Source organism: Diadema antillarum, unplaced genomic scaffold (assembly GCF_040938485.1).
Source record: "Diadema antillarum isolate AM-2024a unplaced genomic scaffold, OU_Dant_1.0 seq00001348_RagTag, whole genome shotgun sequence".
Lineage (NCBI taxonomy): Eukaryota > Metazoa > Echinodermata > Echinoidea > Diadematoida > Diadematidae > Diadema > Diadema antillarum.
In genome coordinates, this window is record NW_027272113.1 from 507,221 (window position 1) to 534,747 (window position 27,527).

Below are 27,527 nucleotides of genomic sequence, written 5' to 3' on the forward strand. Positions count from 1 at the left end.
TTGATTAATGACACCACCCGACTGCATGAGTCTGGGAACATTACTCTGAAACCCGTGCCAGCTAGCATAAGCGAAACAGGCGGCGGGTGATAAGAAATACGGGAAAGCAAAGCTTGGAACAGACCTTTCTCTTTCTTTCTCTCTCTCTCTCTTTCTCTCTGTCTTTTTTTCTTTAACATTTTGAAATCTTAACTCGCGAAAGAAAAAAAAATGGTCATTTATCAACTTCAGTGAGTGGTTGGCGCGCGGTATCTGTCCGACACGCGACCACCGAGCGCTCAAATAATGTAACGCCCACGAGCCGGTTGGCGAAGTTAGATAAGATGCATCGCGTTAATAAATGCGAAGTCAGAGCTGGAGAGACGTGCCACCTCGTAGAAAGGATGAAGAAGAGGAAGAAGACACATCACATCGAAGAGATGAACAGATAGACAAACGAAGAATAGAGATAGATAGATAGATAGATAGGACTGGTAGATATATACATGTAGATAGATATATAAACAGGGATAGTACAGACATATGACAGAGAGTGCCTGAGAGATTTAGAGAAAAAGAGGGACATGGATATGAAGGGAGAGAGAGATATTATAGAGGAGTAGGAGTAGGAGAAGGAGGAGGAAGAGGAGGAGGACAGAAGAACAAGAGCCCTGGGGGAGGGTGACAATCAAGTGAGTATTTAGGGAAGAAAACTGCACCCGTTGGAAGAGGGATGAGAGTTATTAATTGTGGATCACAGTCGCTTAATCACAGGTGGTTAGGTAACGGTAAAAAGTGAATCAAAAGTGATTGCAGCTTATATTTTCGATATTTTTTTTTCTCTCCTCCCGATATATGCGCCGTGTCTGGATGATTGAAAAGAATTACCCGCATTTTGACTGGAGGCCATTGGATGGAGTCGACACAAGCGAATCACAGGATAAAACGAGTCTAATCCGTAGTGAGCCAGGAACTCATTCCATGTTGATTGCGGGAAATGATGGCGGATTTGGTGGTGAAACCCATGTAATTTATGTGGGACAGTCGTGTGAATGAACCCTAATCCAATATTCCGTCTCACGTCTGCGAAAAACCATCATCATTTTTTTTGTATTTTTTTTTGGGGGGGGGGGGTGGGGGAGGGTGGGGTGGGGTGGGAAAGGTTTTGCAGCACTGGAAACGGCCTAATTAACTTTCAGAAGCTATGATTAGGAATGGGTGGGGTGAGGTGGGGAGGTATAGGGCTGGCTGAGTGATGGTGAAGGCCAGTTTGTCTCTAAAAGTTAGCCCATTTTTGGTTTTAGGCCGCATCTAAGAATAATGAATGCATTGCAATGTTACGATTCAATTGGTTCTTTTACAAAATGCCTCCTGATGCATAAAGCCATTCTCAACTATTTCATACCTGGATAGAAATTATCTACCTGTATGATTGATTAAGTACGTGTGTATTGACATCCATGTGTCTTATTGTGAAACAAAATAACAATGGAGGGGACCATGGGGGTGTTCCTTTCAGTGCACTATAGACGATTTATATACCGTATGTCCCCCCCCCCCAAAAAAAATAATAATAATAATAAAAAATACAACGGGACCCTCCGCAATGATAACTTTAAAAATATTTAATCAATCCAAATACAATTTCGGGATATGAAACTATGATTATTACCCACGTCTTGCAGAAAAACCCCTCCGATTTGCTTGGGTGGTCAAAGAGAAATGAGGATTTTTGTGGAGCATGTCAGGAATCTCTTCCCTCCAAGTTCTGTCCATTGTGTTTCACACATTAATAGGCAGTTCCAAGAGCATCAAAGTGCTAAACTTGGAAGAATCACATCCACGACATTCTTCACAACAATTCACATTTCTCTATGACCACTTAACCAAATTGAATAGGGTTTTCTGCAAAATAGATCTAAGATGTTACATTTTTTAGACCCTGACATAGCATTCAGACAGGGTGTTAATCATATTGGAAGTTATCGATGCAAAAATCTAATTGTAATCTTCTCTTTTATTTTGTTGACATACTGTACATGTACATTTACATAACACTACTACAGGATATTCCTTTGCATAACACCGATGTCTCATTCTGAATAACATTGTAGAGCTGGCGTGTACCACTGGCTGGATGTACCGTGGCAGCGAGGCCGCTACCATTGCATGGAATAACGCTCTTCCGAACTGGGACGGGTTGTTAATAGTATATATAGTGAAGCAAGCGCCACCCACTGGCATGCCAAATCTGCTCATATTCGCTAGAGGGCCTTACGCGTTTTATCAATTTACTTGGAAGTCGGCAGAAAATTGAATTGCGCATGCGTCGATGTTATCGCCCTTTTTGGCAACAAAGTCCCACGGCGCTTGAACGTTATATGAATTCGAAAGGAAAATCTCGTTATCTCCGTTGATGAGCAAGTGGCAATCTACATATTAATGGCAGGTGACTGCGAGTGCGATAATTGCAAGATTTTGCCTTTGATTTGATTATTGTAAGTCGTGGGGGGAGGGGGGGGGGGGTCTCCTCGTCACTGTGAAGTAACTTATGCACAGTTTGTATACTTGCAGTCATACAAATATTTATATTTATCCCTGAGGTCACTCCAAAATGAGTGAAAATGAACATTTTCACTCGAAATTCAGTCCAATTTCACTCTAAATTCACTCTTTTTTTGTATTCACTCCTTCAAGAGTGAATATTTTCACTCGATTTTTTTTTAGAGAGATATATGATTATGTATATGTCTATAACTCCATAGCCATAATATTCGACATGCTAATACATAAATATATAGACATATTATATACATATATATAGTAAGTGTATATATCTATATACATAAAAGGGTATACACTTATGTTATGCGTCTAAGTGAAATCTGTGTATGCGTTTCTTTGATAGATATTGTATATACATACACGTGCTTAATTCACTATTCACATCATCTCAACTTCATTTTTATTCATTTAAATTTCCTTCCCAGCAGAAAAAAAAAATCCAGTGAAGTTAGGGTTAGAAATTCTACGTTAGAAAGGACAAAAATAATGGGAACTTATCCATCTCTATCTATCTATCTATCTATCTATCTATCTATCTATCTATCTATCTATAACAGGATAAACAATAACGAAAGGCAGAAAATGTCGTCATTGTAAGGTCTGCTTCATTCAGATTCTTACCTATGTCATCTCTATTTCGTTTTGAAGAAAGCAAAGAGAAATTGATCTAAGACAAAATAATGCAAATGGAGAAAAGTGTACGGGAGCAGGCGCTTAATCACAATACAGCGGTATGCCAAAAACAAATAATCCGTCCCCCATACTGATGGACAATTCATCATCCGTGCCCAAACACTCTTTTACGGATCCAAATTAAAAATCACAGCGCAGGCAAATTGAGAATAACACGCCGCCGCGCCAGTTGTCCCGCTCCGTATCGCGTGCTCGCTCCGTAAAGGGAGAAAGAGAGAGAGGGGAAAAATACACACATAAAGAAAGGACCGATTTATTACAATAACCCGCCTGTATTTCTGTTTATACACTATCTCACGCACGAGCGATACATAATGATACGTTTGCCATACTGCGAATACGAGACCCCGTGCGTGCAGATAGACGGTTGATTACAGGAGAGGGCAGGTCCATTTCCTTGCCGGTATTACGTATAGAGCGCCATTCCAGTACTATGCGAAGTCGCCGAAGAGAGAGCTACAGTATGCGTACGGCTGTTTTATGCCACCCCATTCATTTTAATTTGACGAATTGTGGCGCCTCTACCGCTTATCATCCTTTTACTTTTTCATGCTGTCGAAGCTCGCGCTTATACTCACAAAGACACGGGTGTTTGCGAATTATTTTGCGCTGAAAAAAAAAAAAAGTGTATCGTACTGTGCTGATGTACGCCCACCTGTTTTTATTTTTCTTATAGCTTTGAGTTGGGGTATATCGTGTTAGTGCTTCTGACTTCCTTATGAAAATGCACTCAAGTATTCGTTTTTTAATCATTATGTTCATGAAATACAAATGAAATAACAACAATACCAATAATGTAGAATGACTCACCAGAATTTTTGTTCGCGTACGAGAAAATACAAGAGTATAACAACAATAAAATATATACCAACCAAAGCAATATGAACTATACCAAATATTGCAATGTTATATTTTATATTTCTCCAAGAGAATAGTCAGGAGTCATCAATCTTTCATTCTTTAGTATATAGATAATCTGTCTTCTGAAAAAGGTCATGTTAAAAGCATTATACGAATTTCAGTGGAAAAATGTGATCAGATGAAGAAAAAACAAATAAAAAACTTTTTTTTTAACATTTCGCACACGTTCATTGCTTTGCAGAAATGCATACTGACTGCAATGACACACTGTAGAGCTGGAAGTGAAATACGAAATCTGTAGAACATGAATGAACAGACAGACAGACAGACAGACAGACAGACAAAAAGCAAGCATTCAATATGTCCTATATAGTTTGGGTTTCTAGCAATGCACGCACAATGCTGGTGTTCACATCCACACGTTGTCCTGAAGTCAGAATGTAAATCAAAAACATTGGTTGCATGACTATTCATTTCGCTCTGAGGATAATACATTATTTTGTATCTGAAATGGCTGCGTCGAAAAACAGCTCCAACCCCGCGAAATCCGATCTAAGCGCGTGCGCACGAGAGTGCGTACGACAATTCCGATTTCACGCCGATCGAGGCCTCCGCGCTCTCCCGGGCCGCGTGCCGCGTGGCTATTTATACCAACCGCAGCTGCTACGACCCACTTCGGGCATGCGTTCTGTGCAAATTCAATTGTGGCGCCAACGCGCAGCGGATAGAAAAGGAGGTTTTTCCCTTTGAGGCCTATGGACACGTCAAACGTAGGGGACCTAAACGGGGCAAGGGAGTGTATCGCGCCTACACTTTGCGCGTCATCGATTGAAGGGTTCACGGAGCTATTACGTTCATAACAGCGAGATTCACAAACAATTTGATATCAAACTCACCCAAAGCCGATCTTCCCTAATCGATTCAAAGACAACCAACCGAATTGACGCAGAGGCCATTCTTGTGTTCGTTGTTATAGGGACCTTATCTATTAAAGTTTTGCCTTAAAATGAGAGCTACAACACTTTGTATTTTTAGTTTGTACTCGTTGTAGTAGAATGATTGCTTAGTAGGTCTATTATCTGTACTTTAAGTTACAATCATTGACGATTATTTGTATCTGTGGCATGTTTTATCTAGCGTTTGTATGATTTAAAAAAATGATAGAGGGATGGAAATTCAAACTCGAAGACGACTAACTCAGTGTTGATCTGACATTCGGAATCATTATATGAAAATGGCACCAGTTTCCACAAAGAACTTTTCTTGAAGAAAAGTATTGTCTTCAAACTGGAACTCAAGAGAGCGCCCCCACAAGTTCGTCTAATTCTAGGATATTTCTTCCCTCACTGATTTTTTTTTTCTCACAAGTTAGATAAGGCCTTTAAACTGACCACATGACAATGAATATGATATTAGGTACGACAAAATCTCGAATGTCACTGGCTTGAAATGCATTGACCACTCAAATGATGCATTCGTTTCCTTAAATGTAAGCAAGAAGATAAGGACTTACATTATAATCATTGGTGAAAGTAGTGTTACGAACCTGTTTTCTTCCTTGAGAGTTTTTAATTGTGTTGTTTTACTTTTAACTATACTCCATGCGTGTGTAGTTAACTGGTTTCACAAAGCGCAGTTAGAATATCTTTAACGTCTCTACTGCATAAAACCAGTTGGAGTAAGGAACATCTTCAGTGGAACGTTGCTCAAGAGACCCTATCCCGTCAGAGCAAGAGAAAGACAAAATCCGAAGAAGGACTGAAAGAATGAAAGCAAGAAGGAAGGAGGACAAGAACGAGTAACAGAAGGAAAAAATAAACGAACCTCATGAACATATCGGGAGCAAATTTTAAACCGGAGCTGGATCAACAGCGACATCACATTCTATTGACCCAGAATCCGGGATATCGGCAGTAGCACCCCCCCCCCCTCTTGAAGCCTCTGAAATTGCCTGAGAATTGCATGCGTGTACACATGGCAGCTGGAATCATGAAAGCAAGTGTCAAACTCGAAATATGGGCAGAAAAAAAAAGAAACGGACGCGAGCTGGTATTGAGGAACTGGAATGTTCTTGAAAGCAAGAGATTATCAAGCAGAGGGGTGAAGAAACGATGTATGAGTTTTCTTCATTCTGTCTGCTCTCTGTACAAATAAATGTTTTTGTACCTCATGCTGTGTTGATACATCTGATTTGTAATTTCTGCGTTTTCAGACACATATCTGCATCTCTCTCTATCTCTTTCTCTCTCTCTCTCTATCTATATATCTATTTAGCTATCTTTCTATCACTCTATCTATCTATCTATCTACCTATCTATCTACCTACATGTATCTGTCTATCTGTCTATCTGTCTGCTTATCTCTCTTCTTAAATATATATATATATATATACATATATATATACATATACATAATTATAAACACATTTCGATTATTGTAAATGTACGTAAAGCATGAAAAATATCGTGTGATATTGCTCTATAGGATGACGTACTACCGTATTACATCAAGTGCATTTCTTGCCATGATAATTTATACAAATTCAAGTATGCATAATGCGCATGTATGTGTGATATGTAATAATCATCTATATACATTTAAAACAAAAATGAAAGCTTAAAAGAAGAAAGACAGAATGAAAGAGAGAGAGAGAGAGAGAGAGAGAGACTTGGAGAGAGAGAGAGAGGGATAGAGAGAGAGAAAAGGAGACTGAGGTTTAGGGGTGCGAACGTGAATAAATTGCTTGTTATAATAAACGATGGTGCTTCCATGTAAGTTTGTATGATGTAAATCAATCAATGTTATTGTTTGTCTGACAACACTTTTAATATCAACTGAAAAAAAATGTATTTACATTAGTTTATTATTTTTCATCCGCAAAATAGACAAAAACAACAGCAACAACAACAAAAGAATGTGCTAATTAATTCAGAAACTGAACCATGAAAGAAGTGATATGAGACTGCATTGGTGCCTGTTTGTTGGGATTTCAATATCAACACCACTCCATGCAACATAGCTATCAATTGCCTACAGACCATACCTCTTTTCAGAAACAGTGCCCTCAATTACCTTTAATCGTGTTATAAAGTAGCTAGTTCTTGGTGAGCGAGGGTGTAATCATGTGGGGCAAGGTGACGCATAGCATTACAAGCGCCACGTTACGACCGGTAGACAGGATTTTGGCGCCATTTCCGTCGAGAGACACAATAACAAATCGTCTGCGCAAAAAAAAAAAAAAAGAGATGTGGCAGAGAGAGAGAGAGAGAGAGAGAGAGAACAGAAGGGAGAGAGGGAGAGATGAAGAGGGAGAGAACAGAAAAGAAAATATGGAGATACATAAGAGATGGATAGGGAGAGAGAAGGAGAGATATAAAGCTGGAGAGATATAGAGAGAGAAATAGAGAGAGAACAGAAGATAAAGCTTGAAAGATATATAAGAGAGAGAGAGAGAGAATGGAAGATAAAGCTGGGGAGATATAAGAGAGAGAGGACAGAAAATAAAGCTGGAGAGGTGAGAGAGAAGGGGAGAAATATAAGAGAGAGAGAGAGGGAGAGATAAGATGGAAGAGAGGGATGGAGAGAGAGAGAGATGGAGAGATATGAGAGAGTTAAATTATTTGGAAGGAGATTGTGAGGAGATGATGAACAATGGTCTGTCAATGACAAGAAGCGAAGGGGAGAAAGAGAAGGATATGAACCCAAAGAGGGAGAGAAAACAGATACAGATGCTCAGTGTCATTCTCTTTCTCTGTCCTACCTACGCACAAGCAACAGATACACATAAATACACATATACACTTTACTGATAATTTTTGCAGGAGGAGAGCTGGATATATCACAGAATATCACAAGAAAATCACACACCATTCGAAAGCGAATAAAAAAACCCTTTGAGGAATGGATTCACATTTAGATGATACAAACAAACTAGGCAGACAAATAGATATATGCATACATACACCTAAAAACACACACATATTATGTATTTTTACATATATATGAATGAATATATTCATATACAAATAAAGACATATATTTTGAAATAAATAGAGAAATACATATGTATGAGAAATAGAGAGGAAGGAAGAAAAAAGAGTGAGAAAAAATAAGCAGAAAGCGAACAATCAGGCAGATGTTGCGAAAGACAGAAGGATAACAAAAAATACAGAGATAGACAGATGGATAGATAGGAAGATAAAGAGAGAGAGAGAGACAGAGAGAGACAGACAGACAGACAGATAGACAGACCGAGAAAGGAAAGAAATGGTAGAAAGAACTGTAACCGTTGGGGCTAAATGCTGGTGAACCCCAATAAGCACTATTTATTACGGCTGATGATGATCGATGGTCCGTTCGCGTGTGGTCTCAACTCAAATTTGATCAAATTTCGATGGGGGTTAGTTCATTCACGTCCATCGGGCACGGCGGATATTGCTCATTAACGGTGGGGGAGGGGACGGTAGAAGCGACTGAGGGTGGGGAGGGGGGTAGAGAAAGGACGGGTGTCGATACCCATGTTTTACTATGTATCATTCATTTAGCAAGTGCGAAATTTTACCGATTTAGTACTGTAGATGACGATATTAATTCAGTGATCATGTTTCACCATATAGGGTCAATCCTTCTGCAAGTGAAAATTCAGCATTGCTTACATAAAAACAGGCTGGAGAGAACAGCAAGTGAACAAACAAAAGAGCAAGAAGGTGTCATAGTCGACCCTCAAAATCACAGGAGTTGTGATACGCCCTTTCGTCTTCACCTCCTCAACCCTCCACAGCCTTCCAGTGATATTAGTCGCTCCTTCGGGTGATTATCGGCCGGCAGTATCTACCTATTTCTTCCCCCTCCAAACCCCGATGGGCCATCATTGGTTGAGAGAGGCCTACTCGTTTGACGATGACAATACAATGATCGTCTGGGTGTCATGACTCGATGGTATTATCGGCAGAAGGTGATCGCGGCATGATCGGTCATCCGTCCGATCACATCAGACTGGTGGCGTCAACGAGATCGCCCACGCATTTTGTTTTTACCTCTCTTCGCATTTTCTCCATTTACATGAAACAAGTGGTTGGAAATAATAACGCTGATAACCAAAACATATCAGTAATGTATACGCATAGGACAAGTAAAAAAGGATATCATATTTTGGAATTGTTGATCCGTCATTAAATTGCCGCGATATGTGCCTCTTTGAAGAAAAAAAAAATCGTCTAAAATATATTATAAGGTACATGATTAAAGGGGAATATTGGGGAAGCGGAGACCAAACAGCTATGTACACACAGCGTGGGTGGAGTCAGAAAAGTGCGATGCTGACATTTTGAAGACAATCTGCATGACACTAAACCATTGCATATGATAGCGTTATAAGGACGAAATGTCAAATTGTAACCATCATAATCCGGGCGAATGCTAGTAAGTAAGTATTGAAAGTCAACGAAGGTCTCTCTATTGTGTTCACTGTACAAGGGGGGCAGTGGCATATTATGACGTATTTCCACTCGAGACTTCGGATGTGTGTTATCCACTCTGGTCGTAATTATTGCCAGTATAATTGTGTCCGTTCATTTTTGATAGCAGTATTCTCCGTGATGAGCCAATGCGGAATAGCGGAAATATACGGATTTGTTGTGGTAGTTGGATCGGTTGATGGCGTCTTGCTATAAATGGAGAAAGGAGATAGAGAAGCACATGGGCAGCACATCTGAAAGGTTTGTAACCAAGAGCATGAGCACTAACGTTCTCGTAATATTCATTTCCTATATAAGAATAAAAGGCGTCATTCACGTGTGATTTCACAAAAGTGCTTGGCGTCAGGATCGAAATTTTGTGACCGAATTGTATGATGGCCGAGGACTGCAGGAAATAATCCGAAAAGAGAAAAATGTATTAGTACTAGTAGCGTCCCGCAAACTTTGGAGTGTAATTCTGCAGTACTGTTTAACCATTCGCGTTGTAAAGTTTATACATCTCTGTAGAGCGGAGGTGAGAGAGAATGTGCATGTGTGTGTGTGTGTGTGTGTGTGTGTGTGTGTGTCTGTGTGTGTGTGTGTGTGTGTGTGTGTGTGTGTGTGTGTGGGGCGGGGGGTATCCAGTAAAATAACCGGTTCTATATGGCGTCGGAGATTGTTTAGATTACGTCAACCCTTACGTGTATCTTGTCCTTACATGAATGCTCCTTTCTCCCTCTGATAAGCTTATGGCGGAGGAAATTGTCGCTTGTCATTGAATACAGAATCTGCCGACGATCGTTTGAGCCTCCTTTGAGTGAAACCGCTCGGGTAAGATTCATCGGAGATAATCTGGGTTGGCCTGATACTAATCTCCCTGTGAGCTCCTCTTCATTTTTCTTATCATTATCATTCTCCTGCTGAAGTAGATTCAGACTCTCAAGTAAAAAGTAGTCCCGCTTGAGTTAATGTTTTCTTAATAGTCTCCTAATAAAATTATGTGTGTCATTGTGTTTCCAATGTATTTACAGACTTCGCTTGATCATAAATTTTAGAAGTGACCTCCGTTTTAAGTTAACCCTTTCATTGCCAGGGACTTTGGACAGCGTGTACAATGCTATGGGGTTTTCTTTGCCAGTCAGCACTCACAGCACACAACGGATTGAGCAAATAGAAGACAATGACCGCAATAGATGACGTCATATTATCACTTTTAGATCTTCCTACTAACGTGAAGTAGTTTTCTTGTAGGGCATTTGTTCAGATTATGTGCTGGTTTGCACTCAACGTGCTCTAATTCGCGGTATTAAGGTAATAAGATAAGGAGGGACATGTCATAACTGAACTGCAACGATTGACACAAAGTGGCATTATCGTTAACATGAAATGATTCGTAGTTTAAATCTTTCTCTCCCAGGAACTTTAAACAGTGTATACAACGCTTAGCCATTTTCTACACCGATCGGCGCTCAAAGCAAAACTCAGAACTTTTGTGTGCAGAAATCAACTCGACTTATTTATAACCTGTTTAGTTTGATGATATTTACTTAATGAGCGACGAAAATGTTGCTAAAAATGCTGATGAAAAAACAAAAATAACCGGAGCCCATATCAAAATAGCTACATAACCAGTAGCGGATCCAGAGGGGGTGAATCGGGCGCGCGCCTTCTCTTTATTCATTTTTTTGTTAAAACAAAAGAGATACAATGTAAAAATAGGAAAAAATATGGGGGGGGGGGGCATGCGCCTCCACCTTTAATTTTGTAAAGGCGCCTCCTCTTTTACGGAATTCTTGAATCCGCCCCTGATAACACACGCAAAAGAAATTGAAACAAAAAGAAGAAGACAAGAATAAGAGAAATACACGGATCAAAAATATCAGAAAGAAGTTGAAAGCAGGTACTGTCATTGAAGAAATTTTATAGCGAATGAATAAAGAAAGGAGGGGAATGTGTGATAGAGACCAGCAACTTTTTTAGAAGCAAGCAATGGCCAAAAGAAGGGGAGATAGGATGAATGCAAGATAGAAAAATTGAGAGATAGAAAAAAAAAGGAAGAGAAGGAGATGGCAGGATAGTTGTAGAAAGAGAGAGATGGAGTGTGAGAGGAAAGGAGGGAGCGATAGAATCCGAGAGAGAGGGAAAAAGAAAGAAAAAAAGGGATGAATGGGAGAAAGAAAGAGACTTACAAAGTAAAAAGGAAGGCGGACATAATCATGGTACAGCGAGAGAAAGAGAGAACAGAAGATTGAGAGAAGAGGTATACTAAAAAGAGATAAAAGGAAAGATAAAGGAAGAGAGGGGTTGAGACAGAGGTGGCACATTGATGGAAAACGAAATGTTGCCGTGATCATTCACGACACCGTGCGATCCCTTCCCTTCCCTCTCTCTCCTCCCCCTTCACACTCTTCTTTTCCCCCTCCTCTATGCTCACTTTCCACCACTCCCCATGTTTGTCTTCACAAGTCACGTGACCTCCACCGCTAACAGGGCTCTCATTAGCAGACGTCGAGACTGGTAAAACGCGGGATCAAATTCAATTCGAATCGAACCGTTTTTCTTCGTTCAATATTTGCTCGCGATGTCTCAGACAGGATAGAGGGGCGATTTTTTATTTCCACTCGCTTTTCTTTATCTTTCTCTCTTCTCTGTTTCCCCCTTCCTTGTTGCCCCCATCTCCACTCTTTCTTTTCTTCTCCTGCTTTCTGTAATTGAAGAGATGATGTCCTATCCAGTCTCTCTACCCCCTTGTCTCTCTCTCTCTCCTTGTACCCCCTGATGAAAATTGAACGCTAACTTGACAAAGTCACAGTGAGTTTGCTCCTTTCGTTGACTGAACTGTTGCGTTTTTCCCCCTCAACAATGTAACTGATTTATTCGGAGTGTAACGACGTGCATTTCGTGAAGAACTACCAGACGGAAACCTGGTTGCTTTAAAAAGTGCGATTCCATTGCAGCCTTCGACAGTGACTTGAATGAACAGAGTAAATCATGCACGACCAGAATGGAAGTAGTTTTATTTGAACGTGTAACAAAAGAGTCGTGGAAACTTAAAGTTGACTGTGCCTTTATTGCAATATTAAACGCATCTTCAGACGCAAAGATGATGTCATAATGACATCAGAACGATCATATCACAAGTCTGTCAAAGATTATGCACGTACACAAATCTGAAGTAAGTGTCCGTATTTTTTTTTATTAATTGAAAATGGAATTATTTTTGTTCATCCCTTGACATTATTGTAGTTTTTAAGTATAGACTTTAATGACGACGTTTTATTTGGGAGCGGGGAGGGAGTTGTGGTTTTAAGAAATTGCAAACACATTGATTATTTTTAAGTAAAAAGATGGGAAAACTAAAGAAAAAGGTGAAACATTATAAGATTGTTCATTTAATGTCAAATTTTATTGAGACGTCTGAAATCCTGTACGTTTGATTCATCTTCACTTGGGTGCAGCTTTCCTTTAAATCCCCATGTTGTCCAGCTCACAGCCCCTTGTTAAACCGGGGAATGAATTCCAAGAAGGCAGCTCTCTCTTTTCCTTTACGTTTTCGCTACAGTGGCGGCCTGTGAGCCGCCCTTCAAATCTATTCTGCAGTCAATAATCAAATATACCACACCCCGGTAGGCTCCACTAGAAATTGTGGATCGGTTGAGGTGAATGCACAGTACTACTTTTTTTTTTCTTTTTTTTCTGACGGACGAAGTCCTGAGGAAAACGGTTGTACGTTGGCAGCGATTACTCTCCGTATTTTTGTTTTTGTTTTTTGTTTCAGGAGCCTTCCAGGATGGGCTAGAAGTGATTTATTTGTCTCAGGTCAAAAAGAAGAAGAAGAAGAAGAAGAAGAAGAAGAAGAAGAAGAAGAAGAAGAAGAAGAAGAAGAAGAAGAAGAAAATGAAGAAGAAGAAGAAGAAGAAGAATAAAACGAAATAAGCTAAATTTAACATGTAAGCTGCTCCACCATCTTGAATTAGCCAAAAGCTCAACTCGAAGTAAATCTCTGCATAAATACTGGTAGTTACCAAGCGGTAGGTCTGGAATCCAAAACTGCTAAATAAAATCCCCTAAGTCCAGTGTTCCAGCAAACATATCCAACCGTATATGTATCGCATCTGTAGTGAATTCTTGTTGACTTGTCATATAGGTTCACCACACAATAATAAAGATAATATCGGGGCTGATTTTCAAAAAAAAAAACAATAAAAAAAAACCGCGATGTCACAGACATCAACAGACATCAACATTACCATCACCTCCACCACCATCATGATCACAAACACCATTAACATGATAACCATCATCTCTATCATCACCATTACCATCACCATCACCATCACCATCACCATCACCATCGCCATCACCACCACCATCACCATCACCATCACCATCACCATCACCATCACCATCACCATCACCATCACCATCACCATCACCATCACCATCACCATCACCGTCACCGTCAACGTCACCGTCACCATCACCATCACCACCACCATCACCATCATCAACACCATCACCGTCATCATCACCATCACCATCACCGTCACCGTCACCATCACCATCACCATCACCATCACCATCACCACCACCATCACCATCACCATCACCATCACCATCACCATCACCGCCACCATCACCATCACCATCACCATCACCACCACCATCACCATCACCATCACCCTCACCGTCACCGTCACCGTCACCATCACCATCACCATCACCATCACCATCACCATCACCGTCACCATCACCATCACCATCACCACCACCATCACCATCACCATCACCATCACCATCACCATCACCATCACCATCACCATCACCATCACCATCACCGTCACCGTCAACGTCACCGTCACCATCACCATCACCACCACCATCACCATCATCAACACCATCACCGTCATCATCACCATCACCATCACCGTCACCGTCACCGTCACCATCACGATCACCATCACCATCACCATCACCATCACCATCACCATCACCATCACCATCACCATCACCATCACCATCACCATCACCATCACCATCACCATCACCATCACCATCACCATCACCATCACCATCACCATCACCATCATCGTCATCACCATTACGGTTACCATCATCATTACCATCACCACCATTGTTATCATCATCATCTTTATCACCATCATTACAAGAAACATCTAAAGCATATTCAACTGTTATCCATAACATCAGTCTCTTCAAATATGGTAGCTTTCTGTGTAATTCTTTAATGCCCTTCTTTGAACTTCTTTTTCTTTTCATCAATTAACTTTCGAATATCGAACAAAACGTATATCTATACAGTCTCAGTCTCAATTAGCCATCTTTCAATGTGCCAACATTATCATGATTACGTTATCCTTATATTGTTTATATTGTCATTGTTCTCAGATGAGATGTTCATTCTGTTACTCAGACTAGTTCTCTTAAGAAAATGTTGATTGCTGCTGTATCCTAGATTCCGTACGTCTACAGCTTAAATACATACATTATGACTGCAATACAGTGTAGTTATGCCATTAATTTCTTTTGCACGAAGTAGTGTTAAATAATAGCTACATCACAGCTAACTCTAACTGAGACTATGAATATCACATGAAGCCGTGTAACGAAGGTTGGTATAAACATCATGTTATGGAAACACTGTGCACATTCACATACAAGATAATTTGAGAAAATGAATACGGAATGAATATATGATATTATGTATCATGTTGGAATCTACTGTGGATGTAACAGATAAGTAGGCAGACATGTCGTTAGCCGAAGTAGGTCCTCATTTGAGAATAAACTCCAATTCTTAACGTACACGATCGGCCACAATAAACACGCATAACCAACCACATCCCACATAATGTATACACATATATTTTGTTGGTAGGCTTGTTGACTGAATTGAAATGTCCCTTTTTGGAGAAGTCCCACAATTTGAGAAGTCATTCTGCGCTCTGCATGCCTCAAGCCACCGCGAATGGCTGACTGAAGAAAATAGGGGATAAAAGGTCTTTGCCTACGTCTAATTAGGAAATAAAAAGATTAAACTGAGTTAAACCTGATGCCTTCCTTCAATCTTTCTTGGTTAGAAAAAAAACCCCTAACATATCTGATTATCTCTGTACTGCATAATGGGAGATAGAAATAAAGAGAAGGTTACAGAGAGAGAGAGAGAGAGAGAGAGAGAAGGAGAGAGAGAGAGAGAGAGAGAAAGAGAGAGAGAAGAGAGAGAGAGAGAGAGAGAGAGAGAGAGAGAGAGAGAGAGAGAGGAAGAGGTTTCAGTGCAGACGAGAGCGCGAGAAACCCATCGCCTATGGGACGCGCTGATTTTTCAGCTGCCAAGCCGCGAGCACCTCGCGGGAGCTGCGGCGTTCCGATATAGCAGCGCGCCGCTGGGCTCTGCGTCCTCTTATAGCGTTAAGATTGCTCGGTGTCTGAATCAAGTTATGGCATGCTACGGGGCGCAGTTTTATCACAACAGCATAAAATTCAGTGCCTCACTAGCACCTCTGCTACTTTTCTTCTTCCTGTTTCGTTGATTGTTTTCCGAGGGACCTCGAGAAATCAGATTCAAAGCCTGGATGAAGACAAAAACGCCCATAAACCACAACGTAATACACAAGAAGGTGACTAATTTTAGCACTAGTTGATAGTCTGTTATCAACAGTACCCAAATAATTCACATAGTCAGACTTTTTCTCTTTTAACTCTTTTCCTATGGGTTTCGAATTCCTTCAAACAGTATCGAGAATCGATCAATTCTGGAAATAGCCCAATTTGTTCAGCTCTCCCCTGGTCGTTTAAAAATCGAAATAAAACCAAGCGCCATCAAAACCTTGACACTAAATGATAGGTAATCATTAAGTCGGCTGCCATTTAAACCCCTTGTCGTAGTTTCGTACAGTTTATGTAAGCATACGGTACAGGTTCCTTGAGTGCTTTTACTCATGGTTTTATATTCTACACTTCCTATTGACGGAGTACTGCTCTAGGGTTGTTTTCTTCGGAAATTCACTAATGGTCAGAAACGCAACTATAACTTTTGCAACGACGACGTTTTCCCGCGCATTATTCTTTCGATTTCCTTTGATTTCTTTGTAAATCAGAATGTCATATGATCAGCACCTCATAATCACGTCAGTGGTCATATAAACTTAAAATAATCATGTTAAATTAGATACACCAAGGCAAAATGGTATCCGTAGCATCGTTTAAGATGATAAGCTTGCTGAATGTTAATCCTTTAGCAACTGCAGATTTTGTACATAATGGCCTGTGGTTCCCATCTTTCTAAATGATGTAAAAAAGCTCACTGAGTGCTTATATTAATTTGTGTATTATAAGTTACACTTATTTAAAGACCTATTACGACTTTACCAAGAGAATAGTGTGTCACAGAAGTAATTCTGACATACTTTAGTTGACTGTTGACCTCTTTCAAATAACAGTCAAACCTGTCTATAGCGACCATCGTCTTATAGCGGCCACCTTCCGCATACGACCACTAAGCACAGTTTCCCCCAAGAGAAAAACCATGTCAACGACCCGGTCTTAAGCGTCCACCTATCTTCAACGGCCACTTTTCGTCTCCCTCGGTTGGCTGCTATATAGACAGGATTGACTGTACATAATTATGTGTAATTATTCTATGTAAAACACAAACAAAAAGAAATAGTAAAGAATAAAAACCCCGGACAGACGAATATGGGCGTTTCAGTGACTAATGGGTTGAAGTAATACTACCTTGATGATGTTGTTTCTTTTTCTATAATATATTCTGAAATGAGCGCAGTCAACATCTGCAATTTCCATGTTCTTTCGTAATGTCTCCGATATTATGTTCCATTCGGACCAGTGAAGATTATACATTGAAAAAAGAACTTATAATTTCATTCCTTAATATGGTGTCATTGGCAACTGGGCATTTGACACACAGTGAACTTCCCCCCTCCCCTTCGGTGTAGCTCTAATTGAACAAAAAACAAAACAAAACAAAATGAAAGAACGAAAAAAAAAACACCACCAAAAAACTGCTGCATCAAGACTTTGATATAAAAAATGTAATGAAAAAAAAATGAATGCCATACCTACGATTACCGATAAAAAATGCTCATTAAAAGGTAATGACGCATTTGACACATGCCTCCTTCTTGTTGCATCGCTTAGGCAATTTATTTTTATTTTTTTGCTTCTTCTTCTTGCTGTTAGAAGTCACACCCAGGCAACTAAGGAGCAAAAAGACACAATTCAGTCGCTATTTCACAGGAGAACCTCATTTCACTGTCCTCGCGAAGCGTGTCATTGAAATAAAAAAAGTAATATAGGCTGAGTGTTATGTGTGCCTGTGTGTGTCTCAGTGTTGTGTGTATTTTAAGTTTTTACTTGGATTTTGAGGGTATGGGTATCGAAGATTATGGTATCAGTTTTTAAAGCGATTGATTAAAAGTGGTTTGCCTGGAAACCGGCATAGCACAATGTGTAAGTATAGCTACAGCACTTGACTCAATAAGATATTGATGAATATCAAATGAAAATACTTTAACAAGACTTTATAGGAGTACAGGTCAATAAGGACCATTGTCACATGGTTATATCTCTATTAGTGGCCACTCAACGTTTCTATTGAAATTCTCCTCACATCTATTTCCACTTAATTTTCATTTTCATTTTTAATTTCAGCTGATATTATCTTTACATCCGTTTGTCGTCCTGATCGAGTTATGTAATATATGCCATATATCTACATTTATACATGTTTTTACATATTTGCGTGTGAGCGGGTATATATACAAAGAGACTGCCTCTCTCTATAAGAAGAATGACATGTCAGCAACACATGGAACGATTTACCTTCAAATGTTTTTCGTAATCAATCTCTTGAATATGAATAATGGAAGTCCGACAATGTTGTCTGAAATTCTTATGAAGTTAGAACAAACAAGAGAGACATCTACTTACAGCTCATGTGTCTCAATTGCCACTGGACATATTATTTCTCAACTCAAGATGAAGACTCCGGAAGAGCGAGATCGCATTGGGCGCTGTGATGACAGTCTCGCTTTGCGACAATAGATTCAGCCCTTGAATTGAATAGTCCCGCGGGCAGCAAACTGTGTTTGCGTAACATTTCGACCCGAGCAGGGACACACGCTTGTTTACGGTAGGGACCAAGAGCCCTGAGCAACGCAACCATACTGACAGTTGGAAATGAAAATAAGAGCCGAGGTTCTTTCCAAACACTCTGCCACAATGGCATGCAACATCTGCAGCTCACGGCCTGCTAGCTTTAACGTTAGATTTTGTTTCCGATCAAATTAAATGTGAAAAGCAGTTAAACACTGTCTTTAATGAGCCACTTAATGAAAATTTATATAAGTCATTACTTTCTCAATAAATGAACAGTCATTTAGTATCATTATAATGCTGACATTTTACAACCGTCTGTGTAATTACATCGTTTAAAATGTTGCCGTTTTCTTTTTTTATGTTTTCTTTCTTCTCAAATTGCAGCGGAAGAGAAGAGAAAGGGAGGACTCCTAGTAATACATTTCTTTGGAAAAGAAACCCGACTGAAATTTCGAATAGGGTTGCCATACAGGTTGGAATACATCCCCCCCCCCCCTAAAAAAATCGATGCTTTTAGAGAGAGACAGTATTTCTGGAAATACTGACGCATTAGCGTTGGAATAGGATATAACGACTTCTATTCATTATCCCTTTGTTGCAATAAAAAATGCTACTTATTAGGGCCTACTCTTATGATGGTTGAACTTTGTTTGATCATTATTAACCTTACTATGATTCTTTAAAAAGAGACTTTCTGAAGCGAAAATGAATAAAAAAGTCTGCTTGATGTTATTGCTTTTGTATTTCCTTACATTGAGTCAGGTTATTCTACTACCTACCTCTTTTGAGCAGTTTTGATATAAATTCACATTATAATGTTACCATGAAAGTTTCTTTTAAACTTTTAAAAGTTTAGATATTATGTTAGTATTGACACATTATTCGATGAAATCGATTAAAAAGAAGGGGAAGTAGAAAGAAGAAACATTCATGGCTTTAAGGGTCATTGTCTAATTGAAAACTCTCTTTGAGCGTCTGGACAGAATCCTCTCACCGAGTGAGGATGGTTTGCCGGGTTTATGATTCAGCGCATGAGAGTTTCTATTCGCCCCCGGCTTTTCCTCACCGATCATCGGGGTTATTATTTCATTTCAGGGTGGGTAACCCGCACCGGATCCAGCCGCTACGGCCCGAGGGTGTACATGGCCACTCCGCAGAACAAATAGATATTAAGTTTTCCGTAAATATGAACTGGGCGAGCTACATTAAAATTCACGCGGAAGGTCTCCCTCCCTCTCTCTCTCTTCCCTTCTGTCTTTCCTTCTCTCTTTCTATCCCATCTCTGTCATACCTTCCCTTCTCTCTCTCTTCTATTTCAAGTTTCTTTTTCGTATCTCTTCATGAATGCCATTCATATTTTGCATATGATTATATGCATTTTAGCAGATAATAAGTTCATTTATAAGAATAGATTTTAGAATCGAGTTTGATGTATGCTTTACGTTTATGAAAAGAAAATAGAAAAGGAGGCATGACTTTGGTTTGTTTTAAATGACAGTAATAAGTTCGATGTTTGAAGTTTTATGATACCTATCAAACTGAGAAAGAGGGACATATATTAGGGATATATAGAGATATACTTGTTGTTATCTTACCAGTAAAGACAGTCAAGAAAAAAAAGAAAGGTATTAAATAAAGACTTCAAATTGCATCGAGGTAGGGATGAAGACACCAATAATAGCAGGAGTATAAGTGAACGAAGGATCGAAAACTCGCTGAAAGAATCGTAGCCCTCAATCACTCTAGACAAAATGATGTTGACAAAAAAGTAGATTACGCACACAATACTCTGAGGTTGGGGTTGGGCAAGTATGAAAAAGGAAAAGAGGGTCGCAAAAGGCAGCAGAAAAATATTATAGTGTTGTAGGGTCTCACCTTTCTTTTCTCGTTTCCACCACCATCACTGTGGGGAGCGAGTAATTAAACGGTTGGCTTGGCGGAAAGGCCCGGGGGGTCTCCGGGCTGGTGATAGGGCGCAAATATTGATGGCGTTATATGAAATATCGCATGGGATGTAGCCATCTTCATTTATCTTTGTATAGTGCGATTCTAAAAACCTGCTGTCTCGATCGCACCTAGCTGTTATTCCACACCACCTCGTCAGACCCTCTTCGTATACTCGGTATTGCATCCTCCCAGTTTGCTCGATTAGGTCCTTTAACCCAACACGTTCGAGAAATCGCTGGCTCCTGTACAAAGTCTATACGGGGATTCGGGTATCTCGTAAAAAAAAATGGGTTAAACATGGACTAATTTCAATTAACCTTTTGAGTGCCGATTAGCACATATAACCCCATGGCATAGTACATACTGTCAAAAGTACCCGACACAGTTGCAAGGATTAGGCTCTGACCATTTTTCATGTAGCTGATAATGCATTTTTGCCACCTGTTTTATCAACATCCTTACTTATGAAGTCCATTCATCATACCTAGAGTAATATTGGAACACAAGCATGTAAAATTCTCGTCCCCTTTTTATTATCATTAAGGTACACTGAATATATACATGTATATATATATGAGTGTGTGTGTATGTGTGTGTGTGTGTGTGTGTGTGTGTGTGACTAGATACAGTCACCAGACGGTCTGAACTCGGCTCATCGTGTCTAAAGGAGAGCCGTCGACGAAGAAGAATTTCATCATTTAATTTCAAAAGGCAGACACGCGGGTTAGTCCTTAAAAAAACCGAGCCACAACGCAACGTCTTCGCTTGTATTTTGCTCTTGGACTTCGTTGTCTTCTTTTGAAAACGTGTTTCCACTTTCTTTCTGTCTTTTTTTCCTGGTTTTGTATGTAGCTGTCGTCGTCAAACAGTGAAAAAAGAGCAAGTGAGGCAGAATTAAATCAGAGTGGAATGGCATTTGTTGCAGTTGATCTGAATGAACTTCTCCTCAGCTACACACAATGCCGCGATCCCATCTCTACTTCAGTTACTGAAGCAGAACAGCCTTCCCCTTTAAATGTTCAGACATTGTCTCATCAGCATGTGCTTGACAGGAGGTCACACTCTCTCTTTCTCTCTCTGTTTTGCATTATTTGTTTCGCTGAGGAATGATGCGGCCCGAAAATCGAATCAAACGGTACTCGGAGCAATGCAGTGTTAGCTCGTGTAGCGCGCAAAACATGTTCACATCTGCGGTAGCTAGTACACCACGCCACGCTCCCTATGACACCGACGACCGCGCCATGCCGCTATAATGATCATTACCGCTCATTGTCATACATGGCGGCTAATACAGTACTCAATAAATGGTGCCCCAGCTGTTAATAGCTCGTGCTCATACAATTCGTGGAGCCATAAACATGAGGTGTACTCACAAGCCTTCAGAGCGTAGTTTACATACTTTTAGATCTATAGGCCTCTATGTTTGTCAACACCTCCAAGCTCTATATTACACTACAACGCAAACGCCAGTTACTGCTCTATCTCACACACTTTTGAATTATGATATTTTTCTACTTACTTTACGGTTACTTCTGTGTCTTTGAAAGAAAAAAAAACCTGTTTTTTAAAGATATGGTGTAGTATTGGTGGAGATGAGGATTAGAGTTAGGTCTCAACCAAAACTATACGATCCCTTTAATACTAATTTGGTAAAAAAAAGTTGCATTTGCTCCGAAATGTATATCAACATAATTATGATAAGAAACAAATTCATAAATCAATAATGAAGCGAAGTTGACATTTTAATGTATACATGGGAAATAGAAACATACCATGCAATTTATTCATGCATTGAAAGAAAAAAATATCATGTTAATGTCCTTTGCTTGTTTTGCCCCCAGTAATCTGCCTCACCACCGCAAACAATGGGCCGCAGTTCTACCAGGTCCCCCCCTCGGTCGTAGCCTTTGCCACTACCCAGGGGGGACGTCTGACCTGCTCAGCCATCGGGGACCCCACCCCAACAGTTCGCTGGGTACTAGCCAGCGACGGTTCGCCCGTGGAGAACATCGAACGACTGCGCGTCGCAGACGGTAACGGTACTCTCTCTTTCCCGCCTTTCGTTTCGGCCGAAGACTTTCTGCCCGACGTGCACGCCGGAGTCTACCGATGTATCGCGACGAATCGGATCGGAAGTATTCGGAGCCCCGATATTCGGGTCAATGCGGGTAAGTCCGAAAAAAAACCTCCTAGACTCTTTTCGATCTTTTTTCCTACGACGTGGAATCTACACTCCATGTAGTAGGATGTACAAGGTTTTATGATACACTTGTACCTGTATCAATTTGATTGGTTTGGAGCATTTTTCTTTTTGTAAAATTGCAAATGATTTTCCGTATTCTATACAACTAATCCTCCTTTTCGGTTTACTGTAATACAAACCTAGGGAGATTATGTGTGTGTGTGTGTGTGTGTGTGTGTGTGTCTGTCTATCTGTGTGTGTGTCGCGTCTGTTTTTGTGTGGATGTTTCTGTACGAATTGTGTTTGTCTGTGTTTGTCGCGTCTGTTTCTGTGTAGATGTCTTTCTGTACGAGTAACGAACATTCATAAAACTATATATATATAAGAGATATGAATCTGAATATACATTATTTTGTATGATATTCTACAATCTTACAAATCACACAATACAAGGTAAAAACGATTTTTCTCTTTTTTGTTGGCCACAGGAAAGAAACCCAGAGCTGGGAAAAAATCTATATAAAGCTTTCGTTTGAGCTGGACAGACACTTACGACCACGAAAAAAAAAAAGTGTTTCACACACAACAGCGTCAGTGAACTCGCCACAGAAAATGAGCGCCTTTAAGATTGTTCTCACTTTTCCTCCTCACTTTCGCTGAAAATACACAGACGACCACACCAACTGGAAACTGTATAGTGATTCACTTATTGAATTACTCGACTGACTACCAACACGAGTCAATGGTATATTGCTCTCAACTTAATTCTCCGCTAGAGCACATACCCCGTTTTCTTCTGCTTGAGTCTCACTGCCTACTTGCACTCTCTTAAAGACGCATTACAGTATTGTGTTTTTGTTGGGCAGTAAAAAATTACTTCTCACTGACAGCTACTACACATTTCTATAATGAGGTTGGAAATCAGTATGTATAGGCCTATGCAGTACGGCCGTTTCTTTTCTTTAAGAGACGATCTTTTGAGAACAGTTTATTGATTACGTTTTGTATCCGTCTTGTCCAATCACACGCACACATCTACCTTCCCACACACCCCACCCATACACACACAAACACAAACACACACACATGCACATACATTGACCTAAAGACGTATTGCATGTTATATAGTCGTGTGCTTTGCAACACATGCACCTAAGTTGATACAGATACAAGTGTGATTGTTTATAGGTGGAGAGTATATCCCATATAACAAGTTAAAGAGCGACAACGAGAAGTCGAAAGAGGGCGTTTTTACACAATTCAAGTTTATATCTTCAGAATAATTATGTGAAATAATGCATTAAAAACAAAAAGCATTTAGACTACAAAGTAATAAAGGACCTGCTCCGATATTTCTTCTTTTTCAACCTGGAATCTAATGCAGTGACGTCCAAGAATGTTTGTAACCGACGATATTGCTGAATCTAATCCTTTAAAGAAAGAGAAAAGACAGGATTGGGGTGGCTGAGGACACGACAGTTGGTAACTGCGAAGATGCATGGCGGTACATTGTCTTTTATGCTATCCATGCACACATTGTCTACACGTTACGCGCGCAATCTTACGATCGAGCGAGCGCATGACGCACTTAGGCGAGCATCTGATTTGGTTATGAGCGTGGGCATAGTAGGCTGAAGAACGAGAGGACACTGAGCTAGAACGAAGAAGGAGAAGAAGAAGGAGATTTTTAGAAGATGATGATGATGAAGAAGAAGAATAGAAGAGGAAGAGGAGGAAGAAGAAGAAATATAAGGGGACTAAAATATTCTGTAATGAGGGGGTTGGAAAAAAAAGATTAAAAAAAATGAATAAACTTGACCATCTCTCTTATACCTACGTAATCTAAAGAGCAGCAATTGTTAATCTTGTGGAACATTTTGGATGCAGTCTATACTATATAGATGCCTTGTAATGACTGTGTGAAAAGTATACCACAGTGAATGCAGAATGCAGAATGCATTCAAGTTTTTCATTGATATTTCCCTTTCATGCACAGGTTATGTCTGTTTTGTTTTACTTCTTTTAAGCAAAAAAGTGTGAACGCGAAAGCGAACCAGGAGAAGCGATACTGTTTTTTTTTCCTCCCTTTTTTTTTTAACGCCAAACTCGCTCATGGCTAATCGATACAAGCGTAACAGTGCACGGTGCTTGAAAAACTCGCATTCCCATGCGTCAATAGTCTCGTTCTAAAGACCCTTTTATGTCCCCCCCCCCCATTTTTGACATGGCAGAAGTGTACATAAACTTTAATACACATGTAGTTGCGGATGTATCTGACTAGTTAAATTGAGAAAGGAAATATCTTGGGGTTGCAGGTTCTTATATTTTCATTTGCAGTGGATGCCCTCTTGGAGCCGAGACCACAAAAATATAGTAGTGTAACTATTTGTTGTGATTGTAAGACTCATTTCATAGAAGAAACATTGCCAAACCAAGGACCGAAAGGAGCTTTTTCTTTTCAACGTAGGCTTGGCAAACAAAACAAGGGTCTAACTCGATACATACCTAATGATGTGTTTATTGCTTGTAGACAGGAAACCATCAAATTGCTCAAAACTGCCCATAGATGTCATAACTACACTTTTCAAAATCCTCACATGAAACAGTAATTCGGGGTTATCATTCTTATAGAGTTACATACTTATCTATTGTTCGTTGAAATACGATCAGAGATGAGCTTATAAAGTTTAAATTGATGTAGATTGAATTCTTGCAAAGTAGGGGCAAAATGAGGGTAAAAGTAAGTACAAATTGTACCTATAGAAAAAAATCGTGATATTTAGAATCATTTGAACGGATGAATGTACTGTAGGAGGACAAAAAAGGTCACATAGATCATAGATAGATAGATAGAGAGACAAAAGAGAAAGACAGAGAGAGAGAAAACAAAGAGGGTGAAACGGGGTAAAAGACGATTTTGAATGCGACTCACTTGTCACTTGATAATGGATAGAACTTTGCGTTACCAAAGTCTGTTGTTTTAGACTACAGATTGTCCACTGCGATCACATTCTGCACCATTTTAAGCGCCAAGTCGAGTAGAAACGCCAGACACTAGTGAACGGTGTGAAAACGAGGAGAAAACCGCTAGAAACCAAGAGGGAATTCGAAGGCAGGATGAAAAAAAAAATGACCAAAAAAAAAGTTGGAGAGGGTGAATGAAACACTATGAAAGTGCATTAGCTCAAGAGAAACCTAGAGCGAGTTAAAAAGCGTAAAATTTACAACGATCCATTTACCCGCTGCGCGGAATAGGCGTGGGGCCAACTAAACGCCTATAGTCCCTGCGGCTGGGCGCGCGGGGTTTACTCGCAGGCCAAGCGTGAACCGAACGGGTCCTCCATGAATACGAGGAAAAAACGGGGGAAAAATAACCGTGAAAAAACAAGGAAAATTGATACTTGCACTAGCACCGGACTTTTCACTTACGACGAATATCCTTCCGCTTCAACAACGAGCCCCCAGGAATGAAGCTAGAGCTCAAATATCCATTTCGTTTGTTTGCCTTGCTTTAATCTAACTCCGCTCACTTTAAGCTTACTCACTCGAACACACACACACACACACACACACACACACACAGACACACAGACACACGCACACACACACGCACACACACATAGACACACGCACATAAGCACACACACTTACAAATTATGTAGAAGTAGCAAAGAGAATGGGAAAGGTACAACGAAGGAAAAAAAGCTTGACAGAAAGAGAAAAAAATAGAAACTGAGATGATGTCTGGAGAATGATTGTTTAGAATGTAATCCCTCCCCCCCTAAAAAAAAACGCACACAAAAACATAAGGTTGACGAAAAATGGAATTACTGATGAAGGAAGTAATTTAAAGGCAAACAGCTACACTACAGTTGAAAGGAAAACAAATGATCTTAATGATAAATATTCCATAATGCAATATTGTGCAGTAAATTTTGGAGATAAATCTGTATCAATTACTTATTTGGAAAAGCTAGAGGACGGGACAGCAATGACAGAGAAGAAACATTGAAAGAGAGAGAGATAGATAGAAAGAAAGAGGGGGAGAGAGATATGGCAAGAGAGAGATAGATAGAAAGAGAGAGAGATAGAGGGAGGGATATATACAGAAAGAGAGAAATAGAGGTAGATAGAAAGAAAGAGGGAGAGAGAGAGAGGGAGAGAGAGATATAGATAGAAAGAGAGGTAGAGAAAAAGTAAGAGAGAGAGAGAGAGAGAGAGAGGGGGGGGGGGGGGGAGTCAAGAAAGAGGAGAGAAAGAGAAAGAGAAACAGTTGACATGAGTGTCGCCAGACCAAATGGCAACGGATCTGAATAGAATGCTATATATTCATTTCTTCTGCTTTGTAATGAGTTAGCACGCACAGACGACAGATCTGCCCAGTTTTCGCGCCAAGCTGTTTGAAGGACTTCTGCGAAACAGGGTTATAGATTTTCCCGCCTCATATCGACTCGTGGCAGCTTGTGTTTGGCACATCAAATTTGTACGGTCTCCCTCCCTCTCCCTCTTTCTACCATGTTCTACCTTATCTTTCTCTATCTCTCTCTTCCAACCCCCTCCTCTCTCTCCCTCTGGAGGGAACAGAAACATTCGCTTTTCTCTCGTGTGCGTACGCTGGGACAGTAAAAATTTGAATGTGATTATCACCCCGAACAATGCCGTGAGATCACTTCATGCTTGGACCTCTCGACCTTGCGATGCTCCGG

The 27,527-nt window shown here is 40.1% G+C and overlaps 1 protein-coding gene across 1 annotated transcript in view; it reads left to right on the forward strand.

Annotated features, from left to right (window-relative positions):
* The first annotated feature begins 22,664 nt into the window (after window positions 1-22,664).
* LOC139708557 (cell adhesion molecule DSCAM-like) overlaps window positions 22,665-27,527 on the forward strand; it is a 71,543-nt gene continuing 66,680 nt past the window's right edge. The window contains exon 1 of the mRNA XM_071620500.1: window positions 22,665-22,807. The gene's annotated coding sequence lies outside the window, so the exon portion shown is untranslated. The remainder of the gene's footprint in view (window positions 22,808-27,527) is intronic.